At 46.7% G+C, this 17,273-nt stretch overlaps 1 non-coding gene and 1 pseudogene across 1 annotated transcript; one reads left to right on the forward strand and one right to left on the reverse strand.

Moving 5' to 3' along the window:
* Window positions 1–538: 538 nt before the first annotated feature.
* On the forward strand, window positions 539–16,100 carry LOC103218323 (large ribosomal subunit protein eL19-like; annotated as a pseudogene).
* Window positions 6,804–6,866, reverse strand: LOC119625481 (U7 small nuclear RNA). Its single transcript, XR_005241674.1, has one exon. It is a non-coding gene; the product is annotated as a U7 small nuclear RNA (small nuclear RNA).
* Window positions 16,101–17,273: the final 1,173 nt, after the last annotated feature.

The raw sequence follows: 17,273 nt of genomic DNA on the forward strand, positions 1-17,273 counted from the left end.
TAATCCCAGCACTTTGGGAGGCCGAGGCAGGCAAATCACAAGGTCAGGAGATTGAGACCATCCTGGCCAACATGGTGAAACCCCATCTCTACTAAAAATATAAAAATTAGCCGGGCAGGGTAGCATGTGCCTGTAGTCCCAACTACTCAGGAGGCTGAGGCAAGAGAATCGCTTGAATTTGGGAGGCAGAGGCTGCAGTGAGCTGAGATTGCGCCAGTGCACTCCAGCCTGGGCGACAGAGTGAGACTCTGTCTCAAAAAAAAAAAGAAAGATTAAAGATATTTATTGAAATAGAAGAATAAGATTCTCCTATTTCACTTGGCTATAGCAAAGCTCCTGAAGGTAGCCTTGGAATGGCTGATGACCAGGAAGCGCTGGCTCAGCTCCACACTTCCTTGGGGCCAGCCAAAGGCACAGAGGTCCCACCCTGGCCACAGTTCAGCCTCCCCGCTTAGGTGCCCTTCACCCCAGGCCAACAACCTTGGCACTGGGCCCAGCTGTCTTGGATTGGGGCTGCACCTGAACTGGGGTTGGAGCCATGGACTGTGTCTTCACCTTCCTGAAGAAGGTGGTTCTATGTGCTCTGATGTGTTTGAGTCACTGCTATATTGGGCAGACAAACCACAGGGCCAGGCCCTGGAGTATGCAGGTCACTCTGGGTATGCCCAGCTTTGAGGGGCACCTGCTGATGGTTCTCTGGGGCTGGGGGCATCCTCCCGCTGGGCCATCTGTACTGAATGATGGGCACCTGCCTCTCCTGGAGTGGCACTGAGCAGTAACAACCAGACCACATGCTTCTTGCCAAACAGCAGGTGTCACTGGCCTTACAGACCTGGACTCCAGTTCCAGCTCTGTCATTCAGTAGCCAAGTGACCTTGAGAAAGTCATTTCCCTGACCTCAGTTTCTTCACCTTCCAATGGAGAGGACAATGAGGCAGAACCTTTTAGGTGCAAGAGATGAATACTCAAAACAAAGTAGCTGAAACCAAAAGGAGAATTTACCAGCTCATGAAATTAAGAAGTGTGGGATGATGTCGTGGTGGCGTCAGGCATGGCTGAATCCAGGGACTCAATGGGAATATCTGTTCAGCTCTGCTTTCTTCAGCATTGGTATCATTCTCTGTCAGGCTTTCTCCCTGAAGTAGAAAGATGGTCTCTAGAAGTTCCAGCTTTCTAGGTTGCAACTTCATCAAAACTAGTGGAGCCTCCAATAGTTCTAAGACTTGAGTTTCACTGATCCAGCTGGGGTCGTGTGCCCAACCCTGAACCAGTCCTAGGAGTTAGGGGAATGGGCTTCTCTGACTGGCCAGGCTAGGTCTCATTTGACCACACTCAGAAGGCAAGTGTCAGATCCAGCTGAACTATGGTGGACCGAAAGTGGGGAGGGAGAGGTCAGGCGTGGTGGCTCACACCTGTAATCCCAATACTTTGAGAGGCCAAGGTGGTCGGATCACTTTCAGGTCAAGAGTCTGAGACCAGTCTGGCCAACGTGGGGAAATCCCGTCTCTACTACAAATACAAAAATTAGCTGGGTGTGGTGGTGCACACCTGTAATCTCAGCTACTCAGGAAGCTGAGACAGGAGAATCACTTGAACTCAGGAGGCAGAGGTTGCAGTGAGCTGAGATGGCACCACTGCACACACCAGCCTGGGTGACAGAGTGAGACCCTGTCTCAAAAAGAAAAAAAAAGGGGGCCAGGCGTGGTGGCTCACACCGGTAATCCCAGCACTTTGGGAGTCCGAGGTGGGCAGATCACAAGGTCAGGAGTTTGAGACCAGCCTAGCCAACATGGTGAAACCCCATCTCTACTAAAAGTACAAAAATTAGCTGGGCATGGTGGTGCGCGCCTGTAATCCCAGCTACTCAGGAGGCTGAGGCAGGAGAATTGCTCGAACCCGGGAGGCAGAGGTTGCAGTGAGCCAAGACCGTACCATTGCACTCCAGTCTGGTGGCAGAGCGAAACTCCATCTCAAAAAAAAAAAAAAAAAAAAAAAATTATGTGTCAGGTTTCCAGCTCTATGATTAATTACAGAGGGAAATGGAGGTAGACACATGACCTCAAAGGTGTTTGAATAATATGTAGTTTTAAAAATAACCAGCAAGTAGTTCGTTTGTAAATTTTTTTTTCCTGGATCCCAGACTAGCTCTCTTTGCTAGAAGAAAAGGAGAAAGAGGGGGGATAACTGGCCAGGCTTAGGTGGTCCAGGGAAGAAGTTGAAGAAACGAACGTGAAAACCCTGTGTGTGCATGAACATGTGTGTGTCGGGGGGCGGTTTTACTCCTCCAAAGCCCTGCCCACAGGTGGAGCCTTTGAAAAAAGTGGGAACCTCACACCAGTGGTCCATAAACACTAGGCTTGGGCCAAATGCTGGACAAGGTGGTAGAAACAGAGCACTTGAAATTGGACTGATCAAGATACAAACACAGGTTCTGCTCTAATTGGCTGTGTGTAACACTGGACGGGTGACTCAGGATCACTGAGCCTCCTTGTAGAGAACTAAATGAGATGCACAGAGGTGTTAACAGCAGCCTCTCCTTCTTTTTACTGTTATCGATAAACTTAGGGTTAGTCTGCCAGGAGCAGTTGAATAAACAGATTAAGAACCTGTACTCTTGGCCAGGCGCGGTGGCTCACACCTGTAATCCCAGCACTTTGGGAGGCCGAAGTGGGTGGATCACAAGGTCAGGAGATCGAGACCATCCTGGTCAACATGGTGAAACACCGTCTCTACTAAAAATTAGCTGGGCATGGTGGTGCATGCCTATAATCCCAGCTACTTGGGAAGCTGAGGCAGGAGAATCGCTTGAACCGGGGAGTTGGAGGCTGCAGTGAGCTGAGATCACACCACTGCACTCCGGCCTGGCAACAGCGTGAGACTTCGTCTGAAAAAAACAAAACAAAACAAAACAAAACATGGACTCTGGAGGCAGCCCATCTGGTTTGAAGTCCACACTTGCCATGAATAACTTGGGCAAGTTACTTAACCGTTCTGTGCCTTGGTTTCTCATCTGTCAAATGGGGTGATACTACTGAGCTTATTGAAACCTACCGAGCTTTCGAAGCTTATTGTATTTTTTTTTTTCCGAGACGGAGTCTCGCTCTGTCGCCCAGGCTGGAGTGCAGTGGCTGGATCTCAGCTCACTGCAAGCTCCGCCTCCCGGGTTCACATCATTCTCCTATCTCAGCCTCCCGAGTAGCTGGGACTACAGGCACCCACCACCTCGCCCGGCTAGTTTTTTGTATTTTTTTTAGTAGAGACAGAGTTTCACCGTGTTAGCCAGGATGGTCTCGATCTCCTGACCTCGTGATCTGCCCGTCTCGGCCTCCCAAAGTGCTGGGATTACAGGCTTGAGCCACCACGCCCGGCCTCGAAGCTTATTGTGAAGATTAATGAGTTACTACCTACAGAGCTCGGCACAGAGCCAACCCGCTCCAGGTTAGGAGTTGTTCAGCAGATACTGATCCAAGCGGCCAGGCACATGTCTACCTCACAGGCTCAGAGAGGGCAACCTACCCCGCGCCACACAGCAGGTATGTCATCCTGCTCCAGAGTGTTCCTACACTGGCCTAAAGCGCATTACAATGCTTTTTTACTTTTAGAGATAGGGTCTCCCTCCGTCCAGGCTGGAGTGCAGTAACGCAATCACTGCTCACTGCAGCCTTGAACTACTGGGCTCAAGAGATCCTTCCACTTCAGCCACTGAGTACCTGGGACTATAGGCACATGCCACCATGCCCAGATAATTTTTTAATTTTAATTTATGTATGTATTTACTGAGACTGAGTCTCACTCTGTCACCCAGGCTGGAACTCAGTGGCCAGATCTCAGCTCACTGCAACCTCTGCCTCCTGAGTTCAAGTGATTCTCATGCCTCAGCCTCCCAAGTAGCTGGAATTACAGGCACCTGCTACTGCTCCTGGCTAAGTTTTGTATTTTTAGTGGAGATGGGGTTTCACCATATTGGCCAGGCTAGTCTCAAACTCCTGACCTCAAATGATCCACCCCCATCAGCCTCCCAAAGTGCTGAGATTACAGGTGTGAGGCACCGCACCCAGCCCAGATAATTTTTAAAAAATTTTCTGTAGAGACAGGGTCTTGCTGTGTGCTCAGGCTGGTCTCCAACTCCTGGGCTCAAACAATCCTCCTGCCTCAGCCTCCCAAAATGTTGTGATTACAGGCTTGAGCCACTGTGCCAGGCCAACACCATTTCTAAATAGATCTCTTGCCAAGAGTTAAAAAGCAGACAACAAACTGGCCATTAGTCCTGCAATCTACTTTGCCAAACTGTTTCACCCCTAGCCACTGGCAGAAGACAGCCAGCACCGAGAGGATGGAATTGGTGGCAGAGGGGTGTGCAAAGAGAGTTGAGAACATGAGTTCCCACGAGGTGGGAAGGCTTTGAGGACAGGCAGGCAGGAGCCTCATGCAGCTAGCGGGGGACCTAACCAAGGAGCAGTGAGGGTCTGGCATGGTGGTACAAGCATGTATTCTCAGATACTTGGGAGACAGGCAGGAGGATTGCTTCAGGCCTGGTGGTCAAGGCTACAGTGAGCTATGATCGTGCCTCTGCATGTTTTACAAACTGCTTTATTGAGATATAATTCACATAACACAAAATTCACCCATTAAAATGTACAGTTCAGGCTGGGCACGATGGCTCACGCCTGTAATCCCAACACTTTGGAAGGCCGAGGCGGGCGGATCACAAGGTCATAAGTTCAAGACCAGCCTGACCAATATGGTGAAACCCTGTCTCTACTAAAAATACAAAAATTAGCTGGCCATGGTGGCACATGCCTATAGTCCCAGCTACTCAGAGGCTGAGGCAGGAGAATTGCCTGAACCCAGGAGGCAGAGGTTGCAGTGAGCCAAGATCGCACCACAGCACTCCAGCCCTCCAGCTAAGGTGACTGAGTGAGACTCCATCTCAAAAAAAAAAAAAAAGAGTTCAAGACTAGCTTGGACAACATGGCAAAACCCCATCTCTACTAAAAATACAAAAATTAGCCAGCTATGATGGTGCATGCCCGTGATCCCAGCTACTCGGGAGGCTGAGGCAAGAGAATCGTTGAACCTGGGAGGCAGAGGTTGCAGTGAGCCGAGATCGTGCCACTGCACTCCAGCCTGGGCAAAAGAGCAAGACTCCATCTCAGAAAAAGTATAATTCAGTGTTTTTTAGTATATACAGCTTTGCGACCATCACCACAAAATAATTTTAGAACATTTCATCATCCCAAAAAGAAACCACATGCCCATTTAATATCACTCCCTGCCTTCACCACTCCACCCTATACCAACACTATGCATCCACTAATCTACTTTCTGTTTCTGTAGCTTAGCATATTTTGGACATTTCACATAATGAAGTCATACATTCTGTGGTCTTTTGTGATTGGCTTCCTTTGCTCAACATGTTTTTTTTTTTTTTTTTTTTTTTTTTGAGGCGGAGTCTTCACTCTGTCGCCCAGGCTGGAGTGCAGTGGCACCATCTCGGCTCACTGCAAGCTCCGCCTCCCGGGTTCGCGCTATTCTCCTGCCTCAGCCTCCGGAGTAGCTGGGACTACAGGCGCCCGCCACCGCGCCGGCTAATTTTTTGTATTTTAGTAGAGACGGTGTTTCACCATGTTAGCCAGGATGGTCTCGATCTCCTGACCTCGTGATCCGCCCGCCTCGGCCTCCCAAAGTGCAGGGATTACAGGCGTGAGCCACCGCGCCCGGCTCAACATGTTTTTAAGGTTCATCCATGTTGGATACGTGTCAGTACCTCGTTGTATAGCTGGATAATATTATTTTCTTTTCTTTTTTTTTTTTTTTTTTTTTTTTTGCGAGACAGGTTCTCACTCTGTTACCCAGGCGGGAGTGCAATGGCTTGGCTCACTTCATCTTCCACCTTCGGACTGAAACAAATCTCCCACCTCAGCCTCCCAAGTAGCTGACATTACAGGTGCATGCCACCACACCTAGCTAATTGTTGTATTTTTTGTAGAGATGGGGTTTCATCATGTTCCCCAGGCTGTTCTCGAACTTTTGGGCTCAAGAGATTTGCCTGCCTCAGCTTCTCAAATGCAGGCATGAGCCACCGCCCCCAGCCACGATAATATTCCATAGTGTGAATATTCCACATTTTGTTTATCCATTTGGCAGCTGTTGGACAATTGGGTTGTTTCCATTTTTTGTCTATTACGAACAATGCTATGAACATTAATGCACAAGTTTTTGTGTAGACATGTATTTTCATTTCTTTTTTTTTTTTTTTTTGAGACGGAGTCTTGCTCTGTCGCCCAGGCTGGAGTGCAGTGGCGCGATCTCGGCTCACTGCAAGCTCCGCCGCCTCCCGGGTTCACGCCATTCTCCTGCCTCAGCCTCCCTAGAAGCTGGGACTACAGGCGCCCACCACCACGCCTGGCTAATTTTTTTTTATTTTTAGTAGAGATGGGGTTTCACCGTGTTCACCAGGATGGTCTTGATCTCCTGACCTCGTGATCCGCCCGCCTCAGCCTCCCAAAGTGCTGGGATTACAGGCGTGAGCCACCGCGCCTGGCCTCTTTTTTTAATATACTTTCAGTTCTGGGATACATGTGCAGAATGTGCAGGTTTGTGACATAGGTATACACGTGCCATGGTGGTTTGCTGCACCCATCAATCCATCATCTACATTAGGTATTTCTCCTAATGCTATCCCTCCCCTAGCCCCGTTTTCAATTCGTTTGGGTATATACCTAGGAGTGGAATTGCTAAGACATAGTAACTCCATATTTAGCTTTTTGTTTTTTGTTATGTTTTATTTTGCTTTTTTACTTAGGGGACTTTCCAACAAAAACCAAAAGCCCCACTAGACAAATTCTAAAAGAGCTGTAACACTACATTTAGCTTTTTGGGGAACTTCCAAACTGCTTTCCAAAGCAGCTATGAGTTTTCTTGGGTTTTTTTTTTTTGTTTTTTTTTTTTTGTTTTTTTTGAGACAGAGTCTCACTCTGTCACCCAGGCTGGAGTGCGGTGGCTCGATTATAGCTCACTACAGCCTCAACCTCCCAGGCTCAAACAATCCTCTCATCTCAGCCTCCTAAGCAAGTAAGACTACAGGCACGTGACACCACGCCCAGCTAATTATTTGATTTTTTGTAGAGATGGAGTCTTACTTTGTATCCCAGGCTGGTCTTGAACTCCTGGGCTCAAGGAATCCTCCTGCCTCAGCCTCCTAAAGTGCTGGGATTACAGGCATGAGCCACCATGCCTGGCCACATAGTTTTCTTGATGCCACTGATGGTAGCTTATGTGTAGAGGAAAGGTTATTTAGAATTGACTTTGGCTTTTAAAAATGAATATTCAATTTTTTTTCTCAATTCTTAATATACAAATTTTATTTTATTTTATTTTAACCAATTTTTTTTTTAAGATGGAGTCTCACACTGTGGCCTGGGCTGGTGTGCACTGGCGTGATCTCGGCTCGCTGCAACCTCCGCCTCCCGGGCTCAAGTGATTCTCCTGCCTCAGCCTCCCAAGTAGCTAGGATTACAGGTGCCCACCACCAGGCCCAGCTAATTTTTTGTATTTTTAGTACAGACAGGGTTTCAGTAAGTTGGCCAGGCTGGTCTCGAACTCCTGACCTCGTGATCCGCCTGCTTTGGCCTCCCAAAATGCTGGGATTACAGGCGTGAGCCACCACGTCTGTCCTTTTTACCTTTTAAATTCAGGGGTACATGTGCAGGATGTGCAGGTTTGTTACACAGGTAAACGTGTGTCATGGACGTTTGTTGTACAAATTATTTCATCACTGAGGTATTAAGCCTACTACACATTAGTTATTTTTCCTGATCCTCTCCCTCCTCCCACCCTCCACCCTCCAATAGGCCCCAGTGTGTGTTCACCTCTATGCATCCATGTGTTCTCATTATTTAGCTCCCACTTATTTTTTTATTTATTTATTTGAGACGGAGTCTCGCCTGTCGCCCAGGCTGGAGTGCAGTGGCACAATCTCGGCTCACTGCAACTTCCATCTCCCGGGTTCATGCCATTCTCCTGCCTCAGCCTCCCAAGTAGCTGGGACTACAGGCACCTGCCACCACGCCCGGCTAATTTTTTGTATTTTTAGTAGAGACGGGGGTTTCACTGTGTTGACCAGGATGGTCTCGATCTCCTGACCTCGTGATCTGCCCACCTCGGCCTCCCAACGTGCTGGGATTACAGGCGTGAGCCACTGCACCTGGCCTTATCTCCCACTTATAAGTAAGAACATGCAGTATTTGGTTTTCCATTCCTGCGTTAGTTTGCTGAGGATAATAGCCTCTGGCTCCACCCATGTCCCTGCAAAGAATATGATCTCATTTTTTTATGGCTGCATAGTATTCCATGGTATATATGTACCATATTTTCTTTATCCAGTCTATCACTGATGGGCATTTAGGTTGATTCCATGTCTTTGCTATTGTGAATAATGCTGCAATGAACATACATGTCCATGTATCTTTATATGTATTAGTCTGTTTTCACACTACTATAAAGTCATACCCCAGACTGGGTAATTTATAAAGAAAAGAGGTTTAATTGATTCACAGTTCTGCATGGGGGGGAGGCCTCAGCAAACTTACAATCATGGTGGAAGGGGAAGAGATACATCTTACACAGCAGTAGGCAAGACAGACTGAACAAAGCTAAGGGGGAAGAGCTCCTTATAAAACCATCAGATCTCGTGAGAACTCACTCACTATCATAAGAACAGGATGGGGGAAACTGCCTCCATAATCCAATCACTTCCCAGCAGATTTCTCCCTCAACATCTGGTGATTACAATTCAACATGAAATTTGGGGCCAGGCGCAGCGGCTCACGCCTGTAATCCCAGCACTTTGGGAGACCAAAGTGGGCAGATCACCTGAGGTCAGGAGTTCGAGACCAGCCTGGCCAATATGGTGAAACCCCATCTCTACTAAAAATACAAAACTTAGCAAGGCACGGTGGTGAGCGCCTGTAATCCCAGCTACTCAGGAGACTGGGGCAAGAGAATCTCTTGAATCCAGGAGGCAGAGGTTGAAGTGGGCCAAGATCACACCACTGTACTCCAGCCTGGGCAACAGAGTGAGATTCCGTCTCAAAAAAAAAAAAAAAGATGAAATTTGGATGGGGGCACAAAGCTACGCCATATCCTTATAATAGAACAATTTATATTCCTTTGCGTATATAACCAGTAATGGGATTGCTGGGTTGAATGGTAGTTCTGTCTTTAGGTCTTTGAGGAATCACCGCACTGTCTTCCACATTGGTTGAACAAATTTATACTCCCACCAACAATGTATAAGCGTTCCTTTTTCTCTACAACCTTTCCAGCATCTGTTATTTTTTGACTTTTTAATAACAGCCATTCTGACTGGTATGAGACGGTATCTCATTGTGGTTTTGATTTGCATTTCTCTAATGATGAGTGATGTTGAGCTTTTATCCATGTGTTTGTTGCTCACATGTATGTCTTCTTCTTCTTTTTTTTTTTTTTTTTTTTTTGAGATGGAGCCTTGCTCTGTTGCCAGGCTGGAGTGCAGTGGCACGATCTCAGCTCACTGCAACCTCCGCTTCCTGGGTTCAAGTGATTCTCCTGCCTCAGCCTCCCGAGTAGCTGGGACTACAAGAGGGTGCCACCACACCCAGCTAATTTTTGTATTTTTTTTTTTTTTTTTTTGAGACGGAGTCTCGGTCTGTCGCCCAGGCTGGAGTGCAGTGGCGCGATCCCGGCTCACTGCAAGCTCCGCCTCCCAGGTTCACGCCATTCTCCTGCCTCAGCCTCCCGAGTAGCTGGGACTACAGGCGCCTGCCACCTCGCCCGGCTAGTTTTTTTTTGTATTTTTCAGTAGAGACGGGGTTTCACCGTGTTAGCCAGGATGGTCTCGATCTCCTGACCTCATGATCCGCCCGTCTCGGCCTCCCAAAGTGCTGGGATTACAGGCTTGAGCCACCACGCCCGGCCTAATTTTTGTATTTTTAGTAGACAGAGTTTCACCATGTTGGCCAGAATGGTTTCGATCTCTTGACCTCGTGATCTGCTCACCTCGGTATCCCAAAGTGTTGGGATTACAGGCATGAGCCACTGTGCCCAGCCTATGTCTTCTTTCAAGAAGTGTCTTTTCATGTCCTTTGCCCACTTTTTTTTTTCCTCAAGACGAGTCTCGCTCTGTCGCCCAGGCTGGAATGCAGTGGTGCAATCTCGGCTCACTGCAACCTCCACCTCCCGAGTTCAAGCAATTCTCCTGCCTCAGCCTTCCAAGTAGCTGGGATTACAGGCACCGACCACCATGCCCGACTAATTTTTGTATTTTTAGTAGAGACAGGGTTTCACCATGCTGGCCAGGCTGGTCTGGAACTCCTGACCTCAGGTGATCCGCCCACCTTGGCCTCCCAAAGTGCTAGGATTACAGACCCGAGCCACCACACCTGGTCGTCCTTTGCCTACTTTTTAATGGGGTTGTTTTTTTCTTATACTTTTTTTTTTTTTTTTTTTAAGATAGGGTCTCGCTCTGTTGCCCAGGCCGGAGTGCAGTGGCCGGATCTCAGCTCACTGCAAGCTCTGCCTCCCGGGTTCACACCATTCTCCTGCCTCAGCCTCCTGAGTAGCTGGGACTACAGGCGCCCGCCACCTCGCCCTGCTAGTTTTTTGTATTTTTTAGTAGAGACAGAGTTTCACTGTGTTAGCCAGGATGGTCTCGATCTCCTGACCTCATGATCCGCCCGTCTCAGCCTCCCAAAGTGCTGGGATTACAGGCTTGAGCCACCATGCCTGGCCTTCTTATACATTTCTTTAAGTTCCTTATAGATACTGGATATTAGACCTTCGTCAGATGCATAGTTTGCAAGAGTTTTCTCCCATTCTGTAGGTTGTCTTTTTACTCTGTTGGTAGTTTCTTTTGCCGTGCAGAAGCTCTTTAGTCTTAATTAGATCCCATTTGCCAATTTTTGTTTTTGGTGCAATTGCTTTTGGCGTATTCATCATGAAATATTTGCCCGTGCCTATGTCCGGAATGGTATTTCCTAGGTTGTCTTCCAGGAATTTTATGGTTTTAGGTTTTACATTTAAGCCTTTAATCCATCTTGAGTTAATTTTTGTATATGGTGTAAGGAAGTGGTCTAGTTTAAATTTTCTGCATATGGCTAGCCAGTACTCCCAGCTTATTGAATAAGCAATCCTTTCCCCATTGCTTGTTTTTGTCAGGTTTTGTCAAAGATCAGACAGTTATAAGTGTGCGGTCTTATTTCTGGGTTCTCTATTCTGTTCCATTTTTATGTGTCTGTTGTTTTTTATTATTATTATTGGTTTTAAGGAGTGGAACATTTAATAGGCAAGAAGGGGCAAGAAGGAAGGAAGACAGAAGGAAGAAGCTCCCTCTACAGAGACAGAGAGAGGAAGGCTCTCCAAAGCCGAAAGAGGAGGTTCTCAAGTGTGGTGGACACCAGCCAGCTATATATGCAGAGGCTGGAGGAGGTGATGTCTGATTTGCATAGGGCTCAGGGGACTGGATTGACCAGGCATGTCATTCACGAAACCTGCGAAAAAGCTGTCCCTCCCACCCTAGCCTTTTCAATATGCAGGCTGTAATCACCTCTGTAATCCCAGCACTTTAGGAGGCCGAGGCGGGCAGATCACAAGGTCAGGAGATCGAGACAATCCTAGCTAACACAGTTAAACCCCGTCTCTACTAAATAAATACAAAAAATTAGCCGGGTGCGGTGGCAGGCGCCTGTGGTCCCAGCTACTCGGAGGCTGAGGCAGGAGAATGGCCTGAACTCAGAAGGCAGAGCTTGTAGTGAGCCAAGATTGTGCCATTGCACTCCAGCCTGGGTGACAGAGCGAGACTCCTTCTCCGCCCCCCTCCCCCCAAAAAATCCTAGCTGACTTTGTGATAGTAAAACTTATATGCTTCCTTTTTGTCAGTAACTGTTATCCCGGTTATAAGGATAATAATTAAGCAAAATACAACAGCAATGCAAACTGTCCAATATTTTAGTTAGAAGGTGCTACTGTGTATAACACTATTGTAAATAGTAGAGTGAAGACAGCAATTCCCACAAGTGTGGTGTGGCAGATAATTTCCATCTAAAATTTTACTTGCAAGCTGGGCGTGGTGGCTCAGGCTTGTAATCCCAGCACTTTGGGAGGCCAAGGCAAGCAGATCACCTAAGGTTGGGAGTTCAAGACTAGACTGACCAACATGGAGAAACTCCGTCTCTACCAAAAATACAAAAACTTAATGAGGTATGGTGGCGTATGCCTGTAATCCCAGCTACTCAGAAGGCTGAGGCAGGAGAATTGCTTGAACCCGGGGAGGCAGAGGTTGCAGTGAGCCAAGATTGTTCCATTGTCCTCCAGCCTGGGCAACAAGAGCAAAACTCTGTCTCAAAAAAAGAAATTTTACTTGCCAAGATATACAATTCCCCTTTGAGGGTCTATGAAGTTCCTTGGTTTTATTTTCTCAAGCAAAGAAACCTCCAGGTTATGAGCACCTTACTCACTTTCTTTACCTGGCAAAATCTGAAAGATAATTGCCCAGAGCTAGCATATTGATTCACCTTTTTACCTTACCCATCCCTTTTTTTTGTTTTTTCCCCAAGCTGCGGAAGATCACCTCTTGATTCACAGGAATAAGCAGGGTGATTCTAAAATGTAGGCAAAAAGCTTAAAAACAATGAATGAAACTAGGATTTAATGACAAATGTATGATAAGTTTTGGATCAAAATTTTTCTCTTCCGTCCTCATTTTTGGCAAGCACTAATTATGAATAAACTTTAGTCCTGTTAGAAATAAATTTTCAGTGCTGCAAAAGGAAGAGCACTCAAGGCCGGGCTCGGTGGCTCACACCTGTAATCCTAGCAATTTGGGAGGCCAAGGTGGGTGGATCACGAGGTCAGGAGATCAAGGCCATCCTGGCTAACACAGTGAAACCCCATCTCTACTAAAAACACAAAAAATTAGCCAGGTGTGGTGGCAGGCACCTGTAGTCCCAGCTACTTGGGAGGCTGAGGCAGGAGAATGGAGTGAACCAGGGAGGCGGAGTTTGCACTGAGCTGAGATCACGCCACTGCACTCCAGCCTGGGCAACAGAGCAAGACTCCATCTCAAAAACGAATAACAAAAAAAGAAATAGCACTGGCACATAAATTTAATTTTCTCAGCAAAACAATTTTACTTCTATAGAAGGGTGTGTCTCACAGATGGAGCAATGGCAAGAGCAGACCTGAACAAGGGAGGGGAAGGGGTTCTTATCCTAACACAGCTAGTCCCTACTGCTGTGTCTTTCCCCTATTGGCTAGGGTTGGACTACACAGTCTAAGCTAATTCCGATTGGCTATTTTAAAGAGAGTAGGGGTATGAGCCGGAGTGGCAGGATAGGTAGTTTGACAGGAAGGATGGTTACAGAACAGGTGACTCAGGATGACTAAAAACAGAGCAGGTGGCCAAGGGTGACTAAGGTCATAGCAGGTGACAGAGGCTAGGACGGGGTTGTTTACTATAACTAGGGGCAAGGAACTATAAAGAATGAGAAACTTTAAAATGAAGAACAAAGAACAGTAGAGCTGAACATAATGATACATTGGTTCTTTGAAGAGGATCTCAGAACTCATTGTACTTAACAATTTACAGGCTAAAACCTTTGAAGAGGAATTTATTATATCCTATAATCTTATACTTGGCCTGATTATCTGCATGAAGTGCAGCAAGAATGGTTATTTTTACTTACATAGGACTTTTGGATTGGCTTTAATGAAACTCTGTTTCACAAGGAATTTCAGATAAGACTTTTAAAGCCGAGCCCAGCCATGGGTTTGCATCCTCTAACACCTGTGAATTGGGTGATCCTCTGCTCTTGAGGTCCCAAGATAAACTCAGAGCTTCCAGACCTGTTAGAAAGTTATGTGTCTGTTCTTTTACCAGTACCATGCTGTTTGGTTACTGTGGCCCTGTAGTGTAATTTGAAGTCAGGTAGCGTGATGCATGCAGCTTTATTCTTTTTGCTTGGGATTGCCTTAGTTATTTGGGTTCTTTTTTCATTCTGTATGAATTTTAACATAGTTTTTTCTAGTTCTGTGAAGAATGACAATTGTAGTTTAACGGGGATAGCACTGAATCTATAAATTGCTTTGACTAGCATGGCCATTTTACGATATTGATTCTTCCTATCCATGAGCATGGAATGTTTTTCCATTTGTTTATGTCATCTCTGAGTTCTCTGTGCACCGGTTTGTAGTTCTCCCTGCAGAGATCTTTCACTTCCCTTGTTAGCTCTGTTCCTAGGTGGTTTATTCTTTTTGTGGCAATAGTGAATGGGAGTTCGTTCATGAATTGGCTCTCTGCTTGCCTGTTGTTGGTATATAGGAATGCTAGCAATTTTTGCACATTGATTTTGTATCCTGAGACTTTGCTGAAGTTGCTAATCAGCTTAAGAAGCTTTTGGGCTGAGATGATGGGGTTTTCTAGATATAAGATCACATCATCTTCAAACAGGGATAGTTTGACTTCCTCTCTTCTTATCTGAATGCCCTTTTTTTCTTTCTCTTGACTGATTGCTCTGGCCAGAACTTCCAATACTATGTTGAATAGGAAAAATATAAATTTTAAAACATAAGTATTTTTAAAACTTTTAAGTTCAACTTACCAGTCATATAATTCTCATCATAAACCTGGTGAATGCTAACATTTTTTAGAAACAAGGTCTGACTATGTTGCCCAGGCTGGTCTTCAACTCCTGGCTTCAAATGATCCACCCACCTCGGCCTCCCAAAGTGCTGGGATTACAGGTGTAAGCCCCTGCACCCAGCCAAGGGGCTTTAATTAATAATTGGTTGATCTTCTTTTCAAAATTAAAACTGCTTTAGGCAGCTTATACTGCAGTTGTTCATCCAATATATTTTATTTCTTTTTTTAAAGCGATTGATTGATAAACCAGCCTCCTTAATACCCTTACTGCAAACTAATAAAAGTAAACATATAAATACAGTAAATCTTAATTTCTTTTTTTTTTTTTTGAGATGGAGTCTCACTCTGTCACCGAGGCCAGAGTGCAGTGGCCGGATCTCAGCTCACTGCAAGCTCTGCCTCCCGGGTTCACACCATTCTCCTGCCTCAGCCTCCTGAGTAGCTGAGACTACAGGTGCCCGCCACCACGTCTGGCTAATTTTTTGTATTTTTAGTAGAGACAAGGTTTCACCATGTTAGCCAGGATGGTCTCGATCTCCTGGCCTTGTGATCCGCCTGCCTCGGCCTCCCAAAGTGCTGGGATTACAGGCGTGAACCACCACACCTGGCTTTATTTCATTATTTTTTTAATGTTCTGGTTCTACCTGCAATCTCAATAAGAAACTTTAAAATTCTAAATCAGTTATTCAGTGACCTAATTTAAACTCAAATCTGCAGACATATCTTTTAAGCACTCTAATATGCCAATTTTTAACATTTTAAGAACCCGAAAGAACACAGCTCTTTCCTTTCGCTGCTGCAGCCACAGCCATAATTACGCTCAGGCTTTAGAAGAGGTTCGCTTCTAGTGTCCTCCGCTGTGGCAAGAAGAAGGTCTGGTTGGACCCCAATGAGACCAGTGAGATCGCCAATGCCAGCTCCCATCAGCAGATCCAAAAGCTAATCAAAGATGGGCTGATCATCTGCAAGCCTGTGATGGTCCGTTCCCCAGCTCCACGTCAGAAAAACACCTTGGCAGGCCGGAAGGGCAGGCACAGGGGGACAGGTAAGCGGGAGGGCACAACCAACGTCCGAATGCCAGAGGTCACGTGGATAAGGAGAATGAGGATTCTGCTGGCTACTCAGAAGATACCGTGAATCTAAGAAGATTGGTCGCCACATGTATCACAGCCTGTACCTGAAGGTGAAGGGGAATGTGTTCAAACACAAGCGGATTCTCCTGGAACACATCCACAAGCTGAAGGCAGACAAGGCCTGCAAGAAGCTCCTGGCTGACCAGGCTGAGGCCCGCAGGTCTAAGACCAAGGAATTGTGGGTGGAGGATTACCCAGGTGCTGAGGCAAGAGACTCAAGGCACAGACTGTTTCAGTATAATAAAGAAAATAGTTAGAATAAGAATAGTCAGAATACAAATTAGATATAGAGATGATCATGGATAATTATCAATCATTACTAATAATTAGCTTTTAATATTACTCTTTGTTGCATTACTAATAAAACCTAGGAATAACCGGCAGGTATAGGGTGAGGTGCTGAAGGGACATTGTGAGAAGTGACCTAGAAGGCAAGAGGTGAGCCCTCTGTCACGCCCACATAAGGTCCGCTTGAGGGCTCCTTGGTCATGCGGTAATGCCAGTGTCTGGGAAGACGCCCATTACTTATCTGACCGCAAAAGGGAGTCTCCTTTCCCTGGAGGAGTCAGGGAACACTCTGCTCCACCAGCTTCTTGTGGGAGGCTGGATATGATCCAGGCCTGCCTGCAGTCATCCAGAGGCCTAAACCCCTCCCTGTGGTGCTTGTCCACTTTCATGTTCCTCCCGTACTCCTGGTTCCTCTTTGAAGTTTGTGGTAGATAACAGTAGAAGTAACAGTGAAAGTCTTAAAGTCGGCCGGGCGCGGTGGCTCAAGCCTGTAATCCCAGCACTTTGGGAGGCTGAGACGGGCGGATCACGAGGTCAAGAGATCGAGACCATCCTGGTTAACACGGTGAAACCCCGTCTCTACTAAAAAATACAAAAAACTAGCCGGGCGAGGAGGCGGGCGCCTGTAGTCCCAGCTACTCGGGAGGCTGAGGCCGGAGAATGGCGTGAACTCGGGAGGCGGAGCTTGCAGTGAGCTGAGATCCAGCCACTGCACTCCAGCCTGGGCGACAGAGCTACACTCCGCCTCAAAAAAAAAAAAAAAAAAAAAAAAAGAAAGTCTTAAAGTCTTTGATCTTTCTTTTTTTTTTTTTTTTGAGATGGAGTCTTGCTCTGTGGCCCAGGCTGGAGTGCAGTGGTGCGATCGAGGCTCACTGCAAGCTCCGCCTCCCAGGTTCATGCCATTCTCCTGCCTCAGCCTCCCAAGTAGCGGACTATAGGCGCCGGCCACCAGGCCCAGCTAATTTTTTTTGTATTTTTAGTAGCGACGGAGTTTCACCGTGTTAGCCAGGATGGTCTCGATCTCCTGACCTTGTGATCCACCCGCCTCGGCCTCCCAAAGTGATGGGATTACAGGCGTGAGCCACCGCTCCCAGCCTGATCTTTCTTATAGGTGCATAGAAGAAAATGCTGATGTATTCTCTCTCTCTGCTTCGGCTACCTAAGAGGGAAGGGCA

The sequence above is a fragment of the Chlorocebus sabaeus genome, chromosome 10 (assembly GCF_047675955.1).
Source record: "Chlorocebus sabaeus isolate Y175 chromosome 10, mChlSab1.0.hap1, whole genome shotgun sequence".
NCBI lineage: Eukaryota > Metazoa > Chordata > Mammalia > Primates > Cercopithecidae > Chlorocebus > Chlorocebus sabaeus.